We start from the raw sequence: 15,024 nt of genomic DNA, 5'->3' as shown, positions 1-15,024 counted from the left end.
CGGAAAATGAGCCAGGAGCTGGGCCAAGGAGGCAGAGCTGAGGGCTGCACAGAAACACACTAGGGCCACGAAGACCTTGTTGCTTGTGCAAAGTCCCAGCCCTGACAGGAAGCCATTTATAGCCATGGCCGACATTCAAAGGTGGCATGGTTGGGCACCTGCCAAGGGCCCACACCCGAACACAGACAAGAGCCCCCTGTAGTGGCTCCTTCTCTTCACCATTGCAACCTGTTTGTTCGCCTGCCTCTCACTTTGGCCCAGACAATGGTGGCGGTGGGGAGGGGGAGCAGGAGATGCCATGGCGTGCTTGCCCCCTGGCTTTCTGCCTGCCAAGCAAGCAAGTGGTAGCCATGATGAGGAAGAGGATGTGGAGCAATAGCAGTTGGTGACTGGCGGGGAGAAGGCAGACTCACTGAGGGAGGAGGCCCAGGGAGGGTATCTTGCCCAAGGGCACACAAAAACCTGGAGCCAGAGCTGTTTAAATGGTTGGTTTCTTTGTATTATACAATATATGCACATACTGAGCAGACACTATGGATGAATATGGAAAGAGTGCTGGGGGAGAGGGATGTTGTAGATGAGGAGGACGGCACACCTTGGGTTGTAAAAGTACTGGAATAGGTGTGCACATTAATGAGGAAGCTGGGAGGCCTTGATTTCCTACTCACTGCAAGGAAAAGAAAGGGCATAGTTACCTGTCTCTCTCTTTTTTGGTCTATTTATCTACCTCACATTTGTGTCTTGTCCTTCCAAACTGCCAGGGCAACTTGAAGTTCTTATTTCATTGGGTGCTTCCACACTAGGGCTTTCTTCACACAGAGTTTTTATCCTGCAATTGAGATGGCTCTCTTGGAGAATTGTCGGCTCTTTACATGACGCCATGATCATCCAAGGCGTCTCCTGCACTAAATGCCCTTTGTTCCATTTTTAAATAGATCGCAGATAATGAGCTATCAAATTACCCCATTGTGTTCTGCTTGAGTTCCCTCTGTGAAAAGAGGAAAAGCAGCAAGAAGAGGAGCAAGATCAATGAAAGATATGGAAGGCTCGGATATGGGGAGAAGGAGGGGGAAAGGGGAGGGTGGAAAGGAAGCATGTGAAAAAGGGAGTAGTCATGATCCTGCATTTAAAACGGAAGCAGAAAGCCCAGTTTTAAATGCGGGATTTTAGGCTGGTGTAGAGATGCCCTGGGTGTTTACTCTGGAATAGCCACACTTTGTTCACTAATTTTAAATGGACTTTGAGCAATAGCCCCATGTTTATGGAACACTCTCCCCAAGGAAGCTCGCCTGGCACCAACCCTGTCATCTTTTCAGTTCCAGGCAAAGACGTACTTGTTTTCCTAGGCATTTAGACATTAATTATGGCCTGACTGTGATGGGCTGCTTTTGTGGTGTCGATTCTAGGCCAGAGGTGGGGAACCTCTTTCAGCCTGAGGGCTGAATTCACTTTCAGAGAAGATGTTGGGGGCTGTGTTCCAATAGTGGGTGGGACGAAGGCAAGCAGGAAGGGCCAAAGATACAAAAAACCCACCAATATATTGTAGCTTAAAGCTCTTCCTTCGAGTTACTAAGCCTCAGGTGAGGCATTTCAGCCTTTTAGAATGGGGAAAAACTGCACAAAAGCCAAGGGCCATGACAGGTATCCCTAACGAAATGGATGAAGGTGGCTTGACTCCCCCCACCCAGCCCAATGCTGGTGAAAGAGAAGCAAAGCCTAGAATGTATTCTACTATATCAGGGGTGGGGAATCTCAGGCCCAGCAACCAAATCCAGCTCTCCTGGGGATCCAGTCTGGCCCTCTGAGGTTCCCCAGATGGTCCCACCCCCTTTCCCCCAACCACTGACCATTTTGTGGTTCGCCGTTTTTATGTAGTTGCTTCTTGCAAGGTTGAAATGCCTCTCCTAAGGTTTAGTTACTAGCGGTAAAAGCATTGAACTAAAACATGCTGAGATTTTTGGCCCAACTCAACACGCTGGGATTTTTGGCCCAACTCCTTTTGCCTTTGGCCCTGCCCACCACTGGAATGCAGCCCCCCCAGAGCTACTCCAAAATTGAATTCAGGCCTTGAGCTTTGGTTCCCCACTCTTGTATTATATAGATGACAAGGAAGCTGGCATTTCCTGCTTCTTTTAGAGCGGCTCTTGCAATGACAGTGTCCTTTTTAAAAAAGAGAAGAGCTTGGGAGCATGTACAATGAATGGCAGTCCTTGTCTATAGCCTACCACTCTGACACAAATACTTCCTCGCACTGGTGTCATATTCCAGTGCTTCTAAAATTGGAGTGGAACCAGTTTACGGAGCTGCTGTCCACAAATCAGCCATTTCAATCTAACTTTTGCAGGTTTGTTCTGGCAGCCTGGAATGTCTTTGACACATTGATCTTCGTTTCTTCCAACAAGGTAGGACGAAGGATTTAGTTACAACTCAAGAGTCCAAGATAAAATCTTTATTCAAGGAATGTTTTGAGTGCAGGAAGTGGGGTTTCTCAGGTTTAAAGGTCTGGAAAATTAAATGTAACTTTATCAGCATTGCCAAACTGTGTGATTTTAAAAAAAAAATAGACTCTTTAAATATCCGTTTTGTTTTCTTACTTTTATGGCATTAGAATTGAAAGTGTGACCTGATGTCATTCCCCGCCCCCCAGCCTCCAATAGGATCATAGCTTTCAGTGTTCCAGAGAAAAACCTAAAAATGAGACCTTCTGTTTCTGAAGCATGAAGGGCAATTTAATTGCCATCGGTACCGGGTTGGGGTACCGAATGGTGAAGCCCAACAGCACAGCTATAAGAGTGTTGCTGAAGGAAGGGGCAACTGTGGGGAGAGGAAGAAAAGCTAGAAAATGTGCACGGATGCCTGTTATTTGCCCCATGTTAAACAAGATCTCAGAAGCTAAGCAGGGTCAGCCCTGGTTAGTACTTGGATGGGAGACCGCCTGAGAATCAGGCCTCCTGCAATGTGCAGGGGGTTGGACTCGATGGTCTTGTAGGCCCCTTCCAACTCTGTGATTCTATGAACACCTCTTAATGCCAGTAGAGACGTAGGCCAGAGGAAGACCCCAAGGCCTACCAATTGGAGCCAGATGCAAAATGGTGACTTATGGGATGGAGCCAATTATCTACTGCACCCCCTGAGCCCAGGGTCTGGCATCAAGGGAAGGGCAGGTTTGGCACCAGCAGGGGCCCACTGAGAAAAGCCCCCTGGACTTCTCCTCTTCACCATTGCAACCTGCTTGTCGACCTGCTTCTTGCTCTAGCCCAGACAATGGTGGTGGTGAGAAAGAAGAGCAGTAGATGCTATTGCCTATTAAGCAAGGAAGTGGCAGCAGTGATGGGAAAGAAGAGGAGCAACAGCAGCTGGTGATAGTGGTGGTGAGAATGTAGACTCACTGAAGGGGAGGGGACCATTGAGGGTGTCTTGCCCAAGGACACTCCAAAACTTAGAGCTGGCACTGCGTGAGCCCTTCACTGGGATGCCCTGCATGCACGAATCTACATCTGAGTTACTGCAGATCAGGGATTCTAACAATCTAATTTAGATCTTAAACATGGCTATTGTTGAACAATTGGGAGTTGGAGACCCTTGCCAGTCTACAGAAAATCACCCAGAGATCTACCAGTAGATCTCAATCTATCTTCTGCCCACCCTGACTTAGGTTATCCAATAAGTATACATCCAATGCCTGTGTCCAATAGGCAGATAGTTGTAGATGCGGCACTTACTGCAACACAGTCTTGGCTCTCAGGATCTTTCTTACAACTGTTTTTAATGCAAAAAGTTGTACAACCATTTCTCTGTTATATGAAACTCTTTCATTAAAGTAGTCCTGCTATCATGGTGGATGATGATAATCTTTAAGTTGGTACTTTGTTGCTGCTGCAACAGACTAAGCAACATATTTGAAGGGCTGCTGGAGGACTGTCATCTATTTTGAAAAAATCCTCTGTTTCAAGAGCTGTTCTGGTTTAAAGATAAGGAACCATCAGAAGTAAGAGCTCATCAACAGCATCTGAACAAGTCACCTGGGCACAGTGTTCCCAACAAGGGTAAAATGGTCCGCCCCAGGCGTCTTATGGATCCAAATGGATTCCTGAACGCGCTTGGGGATTCTCTGGGGCACGCCAATGGCCACTCGGTCGAGACCCTGCTGGGTGGCTGGAATGCCACAATCACTGGGGCATTAGATCAGGTGGCTCCGAAACGCCCTCTCCCCCTGAACAGGGCTCGGACTGCACCATGGTTCAATCCGCGGTTACGAGCTCTGAAACAGGAGGTGAGACGGCTAGAGCGCCGGTGGCGGAAGTCTCGCTCCAAAGACGATCAGGCACGGGCTAGAGCTGTATCTTCAGCCTATCATGTGGCGGTGAAGGCAGCAAAAAAGGAATATTATGCTGCCTCTATCGCGTCTGCAGAGTGCTGTCCCAGGAGGCTGTTCCAAGTGGTCCGGAGCCTGGTCTGTCCTGTGGCTCTGGAACCACTGGAGCATTCTAAGGCCTCCTGTGAGGCCTTGGCAAGGCACTTTGCAGATAAAATCGATCAGATTAGGTGTGTTACTCTGCACGCTGTGGATACAGTTAGTGAGCAAGAGGCGGCCTGTGGGTTCCAGCTTCTTCCTCCTGATGAAGTGGACAAGTGCTTTCATCTGTACGGCCGACCACCTGCTTACTTGATCCTTGCCCATCGTGGCTCATTATGGGCTGCAGAGAGAGACTGGGTGAGGGGATCAGGGCGGTGGTGAACGCCTCCCTTGAGGAGGGAGTGATGCCATCAGCCCTCAAGGAGGCAGTGATAAGACCACTCTTAAAGAAGCCCTCCTTGGATCCTCAAGTTCTGAACAACTTTCGCCCAGTCTCAAATCTGCCATTTTGGGGCAAGGTGATTGAGCGGGTGGTGGCGGTGCAGTTGAAGGCACACTTGGAAGAAACTGATTATCTAGACCCATTTCAGTCGGGCTTCAAGCTTGGGCATGGGACAGAAACGGCCTTGGTCGCCTTGGTAGATGATATGAGGAGGGCTCTGGATAGGGGTGAATGCTCCTTCCTTGTTCTCCTCGACCTCTCAGCGGCTTTTGATACCGTTGACCACGGTATCCTCCTGGACCGCTTGGAGGGGTTGGGCATTGGAGACACCATATTGCGGTGGTTCCGGTCCTTCCTCTCCAGCAGGTACCAGAGGGTAGCACTGGGAGAGGAGGTTTCGGACCCGTGGCCACTTACTTGTGGGGTGCCACAGGGTTCCATCCTCTCCCCGATGCTATTTAACATCTATGTGAAGCCGCTGGGGGCTATCATCAGGAGGTTTGGGGTGCAGTGTCATCAATATGTGGATGACACGCAGCAAGAGTGTTGGACTGGGAGCTGGGAGATCCAGGTTCTAGTCCCCACTCAGCTATGGAAGCTCACTGGGTGACTTTGGGCCAGTCACACACTCTCAGCCCAACCTACCTCACAGGGTTGTTGTTGTGAGGATAAAATGGAGAGGATGAGGATAATGTAAGCCGCCTTGAGTTCCTTGCAAGAGGAAAAAAGGCGGGATATAAATGCAATAATAAATAAATAATAAATAAATTCAAATCTTCACCAAGGTTGGCCGTAGAATCCCTGTCCAAATGTCTGGAGACGGTGAGTGGCTGGATGGGGAGGAATAAGCTGAAGCTGAACCCTGACAAGACCAAGGTACTTTTGGTGGGAGACAAGAGGAGGTTAGGGGATGTTGACCAGGTGTTGAATGGGGTACGGCTACCCTTGAAAGACCAGGTCCGCAGCCTGGGGGTCATTTTGGACTCCCAGCTGTCCATGGAGGCTCAGGTGTCAGCTGTGAGCCGGACAGCGCTGTATCAACTCCATCTGATACGGCGGCTGCACCCCTTCCTTCTCGACCATCTGCTCCCATCGGTAGTACATGCCCTGGTCTCCTCTCGTTTAGACTACTGTAACGCGCTCTACGTGGGGTTGCCCTTGAAGACGGTTTGGAAACTGCAGCTGGTACAGAACGCGGCGGCTCGCCTGATTAAAGGCAGCCGCCGGCGAGATCACATCACTCCAGTGCTGAAGGAGTTGCACTGGTTACCAGTTGTTTTCTGGGCCAAATTCAAGGTGTTGGTTTTGACCTTTAAAACCCTATATGGTTCCGGCCCAGCCTATCTTAAGGAGCGCCTCCAGCAGCACCAGACAGGCCGCTTAACAAGATCAGCCTCGGATGGCCTTCTCTCTGTCCCATCAGCCAGGACAGCTAGACTGGTGGGGACGAGGGAGAGGGCCTTTTCTGTTTTGGCCCCCACTCTGTGGAACTCCCTCCCTAGGGAACTCCGTTATGCCCCCTCTTTAATGAGCTTCCGTCAAGCATTAAAAACGTGGTTGTTCAGGCAGGCATTTGGGGTGGGTTAGGGTATTTTAGAAAACGTTTTTATTGTAGAATTTTATTGTTTTAAACTGTTTTATTGTATGTTGTACATCGCCCAGAGTGGCTGGGTGACCAGCCAGATGGGCGATTAATAAATTTAATAATATTTAATAATAATAATAAAAGGGTGAGATGTACTCTATTTCTATTTAAATTATAACAATTATTTCTAAAATTGCAGCTATATGTATAAATTTGCATATGAACATTTCATGAAAATCAGTGACCTCTTTTTTGGTGATGCAAGTCCTCCTTTTCGGCAATTCACAAGTAGCCCCCTACTAACATGGCTACCTCTCTAGAAGTTCTTCCCACCCTCAAAGTAGCATTTCTGTGGCATGAAACTGCAAACTATTGTCACTGGTAACATGTGGTATTTTGCTCCCAGCCAATACTTGAATGCCATGTTTGACAGGCACAAGAATTCATGTCATTGGCTAATCCTTTTCCTAATCTTTAGTAGCTCAGCACATTCCGATGTCCTCTCCCTCAAGCAGGGGACAGGCTCTTTATACAAACAAAAAAAGTGGTGATCACCAGCAAAGGTACCTTCTCCATACCTTTCGCAGCAATTATTGCACCATTATTATTATTACTTTTACTCCACTTTTCCTCTCCAGAAAAGGAGTTGCTCAAAGTGGTTTGCAAAGCATAAAAACAATAATTAACAATTAAAACACACCAACAAGCTAAAAGCAGTAGCAAAGACACAAATAACCAAAACTAACAGTCAGTAAATAAAATTAAGCAACAGCAAAGTCAAATGCTCACCTCCACTTGCCAACAGATCACAGATAAAGAGGAAGATGACCTGACCCTGGGTATAGGGCAACTCCCAAGTTGAATGAATAAATAAAACACAACAGACAAAAATAAACTGTCACAAATCTGACATCAGAAATGGCAATTTTCAAGAACCAGTGGGGAAACATTTCAACCTCACAGGACTCTCTGTAACTGACTGACCGTAAGGTGGCCATTCTTGAACAAAGGAACTTCAAAGGGAGACTGCAATGTGAAAACACTGAATTACAGGACATCAAGACATTCACTTGTATCACCTCTGGCTTGAATTGGGATGAAGTTTTTTCAAGCACACTACATTTGTTAATTAGCTTACCAACGCCACACCTCTTTTGTGAATGGCCACTAGTAATAATGTAATTGTCTCTGTGTATACCAGGCTTCCCCAAGGCAGCACCCTCCAGATGTTGACTGGGGCTGATGCGAGGTAGGCCAAAACACCTGGAGGGCATCAGATTGCCTACCCCTAGTCTACACTTTAAAAGAGAGGAGAGGACAAAAATGGCTTGTCTCTCAGCTGAGCTAATGGAGAGGCCCTGCTTGCTATCTCTCCCTCTGCTGCAGCCTAATGGAATGGCTGTAGAGTAGACTCAATGTATGTTCTATTGAATTTCAGGTTTCTAGATGCTAATAATTGTATAGCTAAGAAGCTTGGGCCTTTTCTTTGATTGCATTCCCATTGAGTCATCTTAACTAATGCATTTCGTGTAGCACAATTCTATACATGTTTATTCGGAAGTAAGTCCCACTGTATTCAATAGGGTTTGCTTCTAAACATGCATAAGACTGAACTGCAAATTAACTTGCACTGCATATAGAAATGTGGTTAAAATTTAAGCAGTCACAGCCAATATGACTAACTTAACCTTGTTGCTACAAATTAACTACAGTGTGATGGTCCTGGTGGTGGTGGTAACTATTTGTGAAGAACCTAAAGCCACCTTTATGTTCTGAATACGTTTTTTTCTTAAGAGTTTGGTGACAGTCTGAATAATCTTCAAACCGGTCCCAAATAATATAATCTCTTTCTCTAGTGCTGCAATGGGAAATTTTGGAATACAGGAGGTTATCATTACATCCCCCTAGCCATGCAAAGAGATTCAGGACAGACAAAAAGAAGGGTTCTTTCACACCACACACAGAGATTTGCTGCCACAAGATGCAGTGAAGTTAGCTAAATTCAGCGAGGGCTTTGTTTCTCAAGATCAAGCAAGATGCCCAAGCTAAGCCCCCATGTTCAGAAGGAGTATCCCAGTGAATCCCAGCACCTTGGAAGGAACGGAAGCCAGAGAGAGCCCTGCTTGAGGGCTTTCCTGGAAGCATCTGGCTGACTGATGTGGGTCACAGGATGCCAGACTAAATGGACCTTTGGATTAATCCAGCAGGGCTCTTCTTATATTTTCATGGACTAACAGAACTCCCCATTTCATCAATTCATGAAGTTACATGGAGGGACATTATACCCTGGGGAACTTGAAGAGCTAGGAAGACAGGCCTCATAAATAAATAAAAGTTATGGGGTTGTAAACAGTGGGATTTACAATGTCACAGACTGTGCCTCTGGCATTGGTCTCCACTGTTTACATTTTTCCTCCTCTGTATTTGTGAGAGTGAGCACATAGATACAGAAAGGATAGGTAGCTATTTTGGCCATAAGAACAATCCCAAAATCCCTATTAGGGCAATGTTGTTGTTTATTCGGTCACTCACTTCCGACTCTTCGTGACTTCATGGACTAGCCCACGCCAGAGCTTTCTGTTGGCCGTTGCCACCCCCAACTCCCCGGGCAAGGTCGAGTCCGTCACCTCCAGAATATCATCCATCCATCTTGCCCTTGGTTGGCCCCTCTTCCTTTTGCCTTCCACTTTCCCTAGCATCAGCATCTTCTCCAGGGTGTCCTGTCTTCTCATGATGTGGCCAAAGTACTTCAGTTTTGCCTTTAATATCCTTCCCTCAAGTGAGCAGTCTGGCTTTATTTCCTGGAGTATGGACTGGTTTGATCTTCTTGCTATCCAAGGCACTCTCAGAATTTTCCTCCAGCACCACAGTTCAAAAGCATCTATCTTCCTTCGCTCAGCCTTCCTTATGGTCCAGCTCTCGCAGCCATAGGTTACTACGGGGAATACCATTGCTTGAACTATGCGGACCTTTGTTGTCAGTGTGATGTCTCTGCTCTTAACTATTTCGTCAAGATTTGTCATTGCTCTCCTCCCAAGAAATAAACGTCTTCTGATTTCCTGGCTGCAGTCAGCGTCTGCAGTAATCTTTGCACCTAATAAACAGCAAAGGGTTTTGTGGCACCTTAAAGACCAGCACATATGAGGGGTCACCAGATTCTTTGCTGGTTTTGCTGCAGCAGACTAACAGGGCTACCCCTCTGGAAGTTGGTACCTTTATTATAGATTATCTATTAAATATTTTATCTTATGCTTTCGTGACCTTGTATTTGTGGTTTGGCATTTTTGTGAACTGCCCAGAGAGCTTTGGTTATGGGGCGGTATAGCAACGAAATAGATAATATAAATATATATATATATATATATATATATAGTTGTTGTTGTTATTGTTCAGTCGTTCAGCCATGTCCGACTCTTCGTGACCCCACGGACCATAGCACGCCAGGCCTTCCTGTCCTGCGCTCTCTCCCGGAGCGTGCTCAAGTCTATATTCATTGCATCGGTGATGCTATCTAGCCATCTCATCCTCTGCCGTCCCCTTCTCCTTTTGCCTTCAATCTTTCCCAGCATCAGGGTCTTTTCCAGTTACTTTTCTCTTCGCATTAGGTGGCCAAAATATTTGAGCTTCAGTATCTGTCCTTCCAATGAGCACTCAGGGTTGATTTCCTTTAGGATTGACTGATTTGACCTCCTTGCAGTCCAGGGGACTCGTAAGAGTCTTCTCCAGCACCACAGTTCGAAAGCATAAATTCTTCGGCGCTCAGCCTTCCTTATAGTCCAGCTCTCACAGCCATACATTACTACTGGGAAAACCATAGCTTTGATTAGACGGACCTTTGTCGGCAAGGTGATGTCTCTGCTTCTTACTATGCTGTCTAGGTTGGCCATAGCTTTCCTCCCAAGGAGCAAGCGTCTTTTAATTTCATGGCTACAGTCACCGCCTGCGGTGATCTTGGAGCCCAAGAAAGTAAAATCTGTCACTGCTTCCATTTCTTCCCCTTCCATATGCCAGGAAGTGATGGGGCCAGATGCCATGATCTTAGTTTTTTTAATGTTGAGTTTCAAACCAGCTTTTGCACTCTCCGCTTTCACCCTCAACAAGAGGGTCTTGACGGACCTTTGTTGGCAAGGTGATGTCTCTGCTTCTTACTATATATATATATTTCTCGTTTGGCGTGATGCTTTATGCCGATGATTTATGCCTCTGTTGGAGTGACACCGCCACCTCCCAAAGCTTGTGCCACAATCACATCTATTCGAGACTGCAGCTGTTTTATGTTGTGGCGAAGAAGGACGAAGGCACAACGTCAAATGGTGTCCGGTCAAAAGGCGCCGTGGGCTTTCCTTCCATTTCATAACAGAGGCACGATTTTGATCTACGCTCTCGAACTTAAATTTCTCTGGGTCAGTTAACGGACTCGCCTGCGCCTGCGTTGCGAGCTGTTGCCGACCGCATGGCGGCCAGCCTGAATTAAATCTCATAGAATAGTAGGGCTGGAAGGGGCCTACGAGGCCATCGAGTCCAACCCCCTGCTCCTCGCCTTCTGAACCCCATTTCCTGGCAGCGCAGCGCTGCGTGAGGCGGGGAAGGGGAGGCTTTTTGAGGGCCGCCGAGGCCGGGGCGCCTTCTGTCAGCGCGAGGCGAAGCAGGCGGCCCTGTGGGCCGGAGCCGGCGGCTGAGTCATAATTGGGAGGAAGCGAAGGAGCCGCCGCCGCCGCCGCCGCCACCCGCGGCTCCGCAGGCGGCAGCGGGAGGAACCTGCCGAAAGCTGGGCTGGAAGGAGACGCGCCTCCGGACCGCCCTCCGGCTTCCTCGGGCGGCGGGCGAGGCGAGGCCTCCGCGCTCTTCCCGCCCTCCGCGGCCCGCGCTCCTCCTCTGCCTCCAGTGTGTGGCCTCGGCCGCCATGTTGTTGTGGTTGTGAGCAGGGAGGCGGAGGCTGGAGCCGCCGAGCGGGAGCGACGCCGAGGGGACGCCGAGCGACCACCCCCCTCCGAGCCGCCGCCGCCGCCGCGCCCCGTTGGGGGGTGGGGAGGGACCCGCGCCATGGCCGGCCGCCGCCGCCGCCGCCGGGTAAGGAGGGCGAGGAGGCGACGGCGGGCCAGCCCGAATGGGGAAGGGCGGGCGGGAGGGCGGAGGCGCGGGGCCCGGGCCTGGCGCTGCGGAGGCAGCCGGGCTGTCAGCGGCGCGGGGCAGGCGGGCGGCCGGGCGGGCGCCGCCGAGCTGGGCCTTCGAGTGGCCTTCGCGCCCCGGGCTGGAGGCGCCCCGGCGCTTCTCTGGGATTCCCGCTTCCCCGCCCTCGCCCCCTTTGAAGGCTTGCCCTCCTCAGAAGCAGGAGGGGGGCATCTTGCTGCCTGATCGCTTGTGGTGGTGGTGGTGGTTGTTGTTGTTGCCGCCTTCAGTCAGTAATGGAGGGAGGGGGCCAGGCTCGTCCTGCCGCTTTTGCAGTTTACGCCTCGCTAGGTTAAGAGTTGTAAAATGCACGCGAACGCTTCGGGCAGCGACGATCCTGAAAGCTGCGATCATCCTAGGCATGTCTGCTCAGCGGTGAGCCCCATGTGGGGAAAGTGTGCGTAGGGTTGCAGCCTCAGACGGCTGGCTACCTGGGAAGGTACCTTCGGCTGGTGGTCTTGGGGCAAGATCCTGTCTCTCTTCAGCTTCACGCACGTTATACTATGAGGGTAGCGATGTGATGTAGGTCGGGGGCATTGCGGGTGGGGAGTGGGGCTGAGAGAATAGTTGCCCCACTTAAGGCCACCCACCCAATGGGGTTGAGGTGGGATCTGGGAATGCCTGGTTCACTCCATGCATGTAGCCGGGGTTGCTGTGGCTTTGTTAATAAGTACAGCCCCACTGAATTCAACGGGTGCACCTTGCAGCCCAGTCCTATGTGTATTTAATCAAAGGTGAGACTTGCTGAATTCGGTGGGGCTTAATTCCAAGTAAGAGTGCATAGGATTGCAACTTTAGCGTCTTAACCCTGATGGAATGTATGTATAATGTATAAATATATGTAAATAAATAAATATGAGGTGTACTTGGCTGAGCGCATCCACATTTTAGGCCTGTGACTGATTCTTTGTATGGCAGAAGACTGGGTGCTTTCTTTTTTACTTTCTCGCACATGCGTTTCTCCCCTCCTTTTCATCCCCATAGCTAGGAGTTTGGCTTTTTAATCTTCTTGACCATCCCCAAGCCAATGGTATTATCATTGTCACTAAGTCACCTTTATGCTCCACAGTACTTAATCCAGAGTAACTCCCATCTTGTGCTCCCGTACTTGTCACCACTATGTAGATTACAGCACACTGAAAAGGGTGTGGGGGAAAAATCCAGCCTTTGTGTCTCTAACCTATGCTGTGACTATGATTTAGTGATTGAAGCAGTCTTGTAAATCACCAGTCTCCAGGTTGCCTGTGGCAAGTATAAATAATCCCAGCTGACTAGGAAGAGAGTATGACAAAGTCTGCTCTCAATGTCTTACAACCACAAATGACTAAACATGAGTATGTATGGACACATTGGCCAGGAATTATTTTTGACGACTAACTTTTGGATATTTAATTGCAAGTTTGCGTTATAGAATAAGGGATAACTAATGTCTATTAAGTGATCTTAAGAATGTGCCTATAGGAGGCATTCTAGCTCTTATGCCCCTTATGTATACATATTAGATTCCTCCCTTTTCCACACAACTCTTTGCAAGGATGCTATCCATGGTATGGAGGTGACTTCTTGTATGAATTATGCCCTGTGTTGTGCTGCATATGATAGAGTTAAGGCTTCCTTCTGAGGGAGCCTGAGTTAACCACCTATCCCATGCCCCCCCCGCCCCTCAGCTTACAAAAGGACCACACGATCCCTATATTGGTGCATATTTTTCTCTGATATGGATGTTAATTTTTCTGACTTCCTACTCTTACGTGGCACGTTAGATTTCATCTGCAGGTGTTAGTGACATAGAACCTAGAACAGTTACTGGAACCCATTCTTTGTGGATGACAAGGATTTTTTGTGTGGGAAGGCTGGATTCTACAACTGCAAGAGTGTGATTAGTAAAAGTCAGAATGGCAACTTCGGATCATGGGGTTCTATTCTTGCTCTTTTATTATGTAAGTTATGTTGGAGATCTGTGCTTCATTTACGTTGTATTGGATATGGGGTGCAGTGTGATATGCTGAGTAGAGAAGATACTGGTATGTGACAGTTTAACTTGCAAGTCTACAGGAGCGATTGCCTTTTATTATAGACCTGAAGAAGCTCTTCAAGATTGTCTTGAAAATCAGCAGCATGTGGTAGGTTCAGGGTATTTTGCATATAGTGACAGAGTAGTGCTGGATGGTCTTATTTTTGAAGGGAATATAGTTCTGTACTCAATACTATGAGCGTCATGGGTTTTTCCAAGGTCAGTCTGTCTATCTGCAAAGTAGGTATTTCAGAAAAAGATTCATTAAAATGTTTCTTTATGTATAATTGCATGGGAGCTGAAGTGATGCTGCTGGTGTTATCACAATGGACATAACACTTCTGAAGAGAGATTTGCTTGTGCATGATCCAGATGCATTCCTAAGGCTGCAATCCTATGCATGCTTACCTGGGAGTAAGCCTATTTGAACACAGCGCAACTTACTTCCAGCCAAATCTGCATAGGATTGGGCTGCGTGTCTGAGTCTGGCCTTTGAATTGATGTGGAAAAAAATGCAACTCCAGAACTACTAACACATGCTCAAAAACTCTTGTAAACTATATAATAGGAAACCATGTGGGATGCAGAAGGTACAGCTTTCTCTTCTCTGCCCATCTGGAATGCATGGGTTCCTTGCATATAATTTCTAGAGTGTGGAACTGCCGCTTCCTCTCAGCTGACAGGAAAGCCTCAGCATATCCAATGTGCAAGTGCTGACTGCTTAAATATTCAATATGGATTCCATATCTTCAGATCTCTATTCATTGTGTCATGTGAATGATTACTGCTGCTTCTTTTTTTCATCTTACTGCTTTACAAATCCAGAACTGGACATGCATTCTATCAGTACTTGAAGTAAAGATACTCGTAGGGGGTTGAAAACAATACTGATATTTCAAATGTATAGGGAAGAGTGATTACATGGGCAAATGGTATATGGGAACATCTCTGTAGCTTCCATGTGTGAAAGGGTGGTGGATGGAGTGAAACTGTGAAGTTTTGAAGGAGATTAGAAGTAATTATATATAGGAATTTGTGAGGCGCCTGTTGTGAATGGGGCAGTTACATAGCTTCAAAGAGTTGTATATTGCTTGGTTAGTAGAAGGCTGGAATTGCTATCTGCTGTGTCATTTCATGTGGCAGTGAGCAAAATATCTCCCAGTGCATGGTGTCATGATGAGCTGTGTATTGAGACTGTATAACTGCAGAGGTGTTAAAAAAAGAGGGGGGGAGTGAAGATGAATGCAAAAGGGATACTTATTGTTCAAGGGCAAAATTGCAGGTTGCTGTTATGCGTAAGGGAATATATAATCAGGTATGAGGAAGGAAGGCTCTCCACCTTTGATATTTTAAATAAATTATGCAGCTTGTTGAAGAATGATTCCAGCTGAGACTGCTCATACATTGAAGTGCTTTTTAATGGATATCAAAACTTTTAAATCTTACTAAATATATAT

General features: G+C 47.7%; 2 protein-coding genes across 7 annotated transcripts in view; one reads left to right on the top strand and one right to left on the bottom strand.

Annotated features, from left to right (window-relative positions):
* The window catches only part of ASCC2 (activating signal cointegrator 1 complex subunit 2), an 84,435-nt gene extending 75,498 nt beyond the window's left edge, over positions 1-8,937 (bottom strand). The window contains exon 1 of the mRNA XM_084819344.1: positions 8,917-8,937. The gene's annotated coding sequence lies outside the window, so the exon portion shown is untranslated. The remainder of the gene's footprint in view (positions 1-8,916) is intronic.
* Positions 8,938-11,258: 2,321 nt separating this feature from the next.
* The window catches only part of MTMR3 (myotubularin related protein 3), a 93,722-nt gene continuing 89,956 nt past the window's right edge, over positions 11,259-15,024 (top strand). For 3 of the 6 annotated variants that reach the window (XM_084819340.1, XM_084819337.1, XM_084819339.1), the window contains exon 1: positions 11,293-11,454. The gene's annotated coding sequence lies outside the window, so the exon portion shown is untranslated. Of the gene's footprint in view, positions 11,455-15,024 lie in introns of all 6 variants that reach the window. The other 3 variants (XM_084819335.1, XM_084819331.1, XM_084819338.1) reach the window with 3 other exon arrangements.

Source organism: Heloderma suspectum, chromosome 13, assembly GCF_057233095.1.
Source record: "Heloderma suspectum isolate Gila_16-S chromosome 13, 16-S_ref, whole genome shotgun sequence".
Classification (NCBI taxonomy): Eukaryota; Metazoa; Chordata; class Lepidosauria; order Squamata; family Helodermatidae; genus Heloderma; species Heloderma suspectum.
The sequence above is the reverse complement of the archived record's forward strand: the minus strand, read 5'-3'. Positions and strand labels throughout refer to the sequence as shown.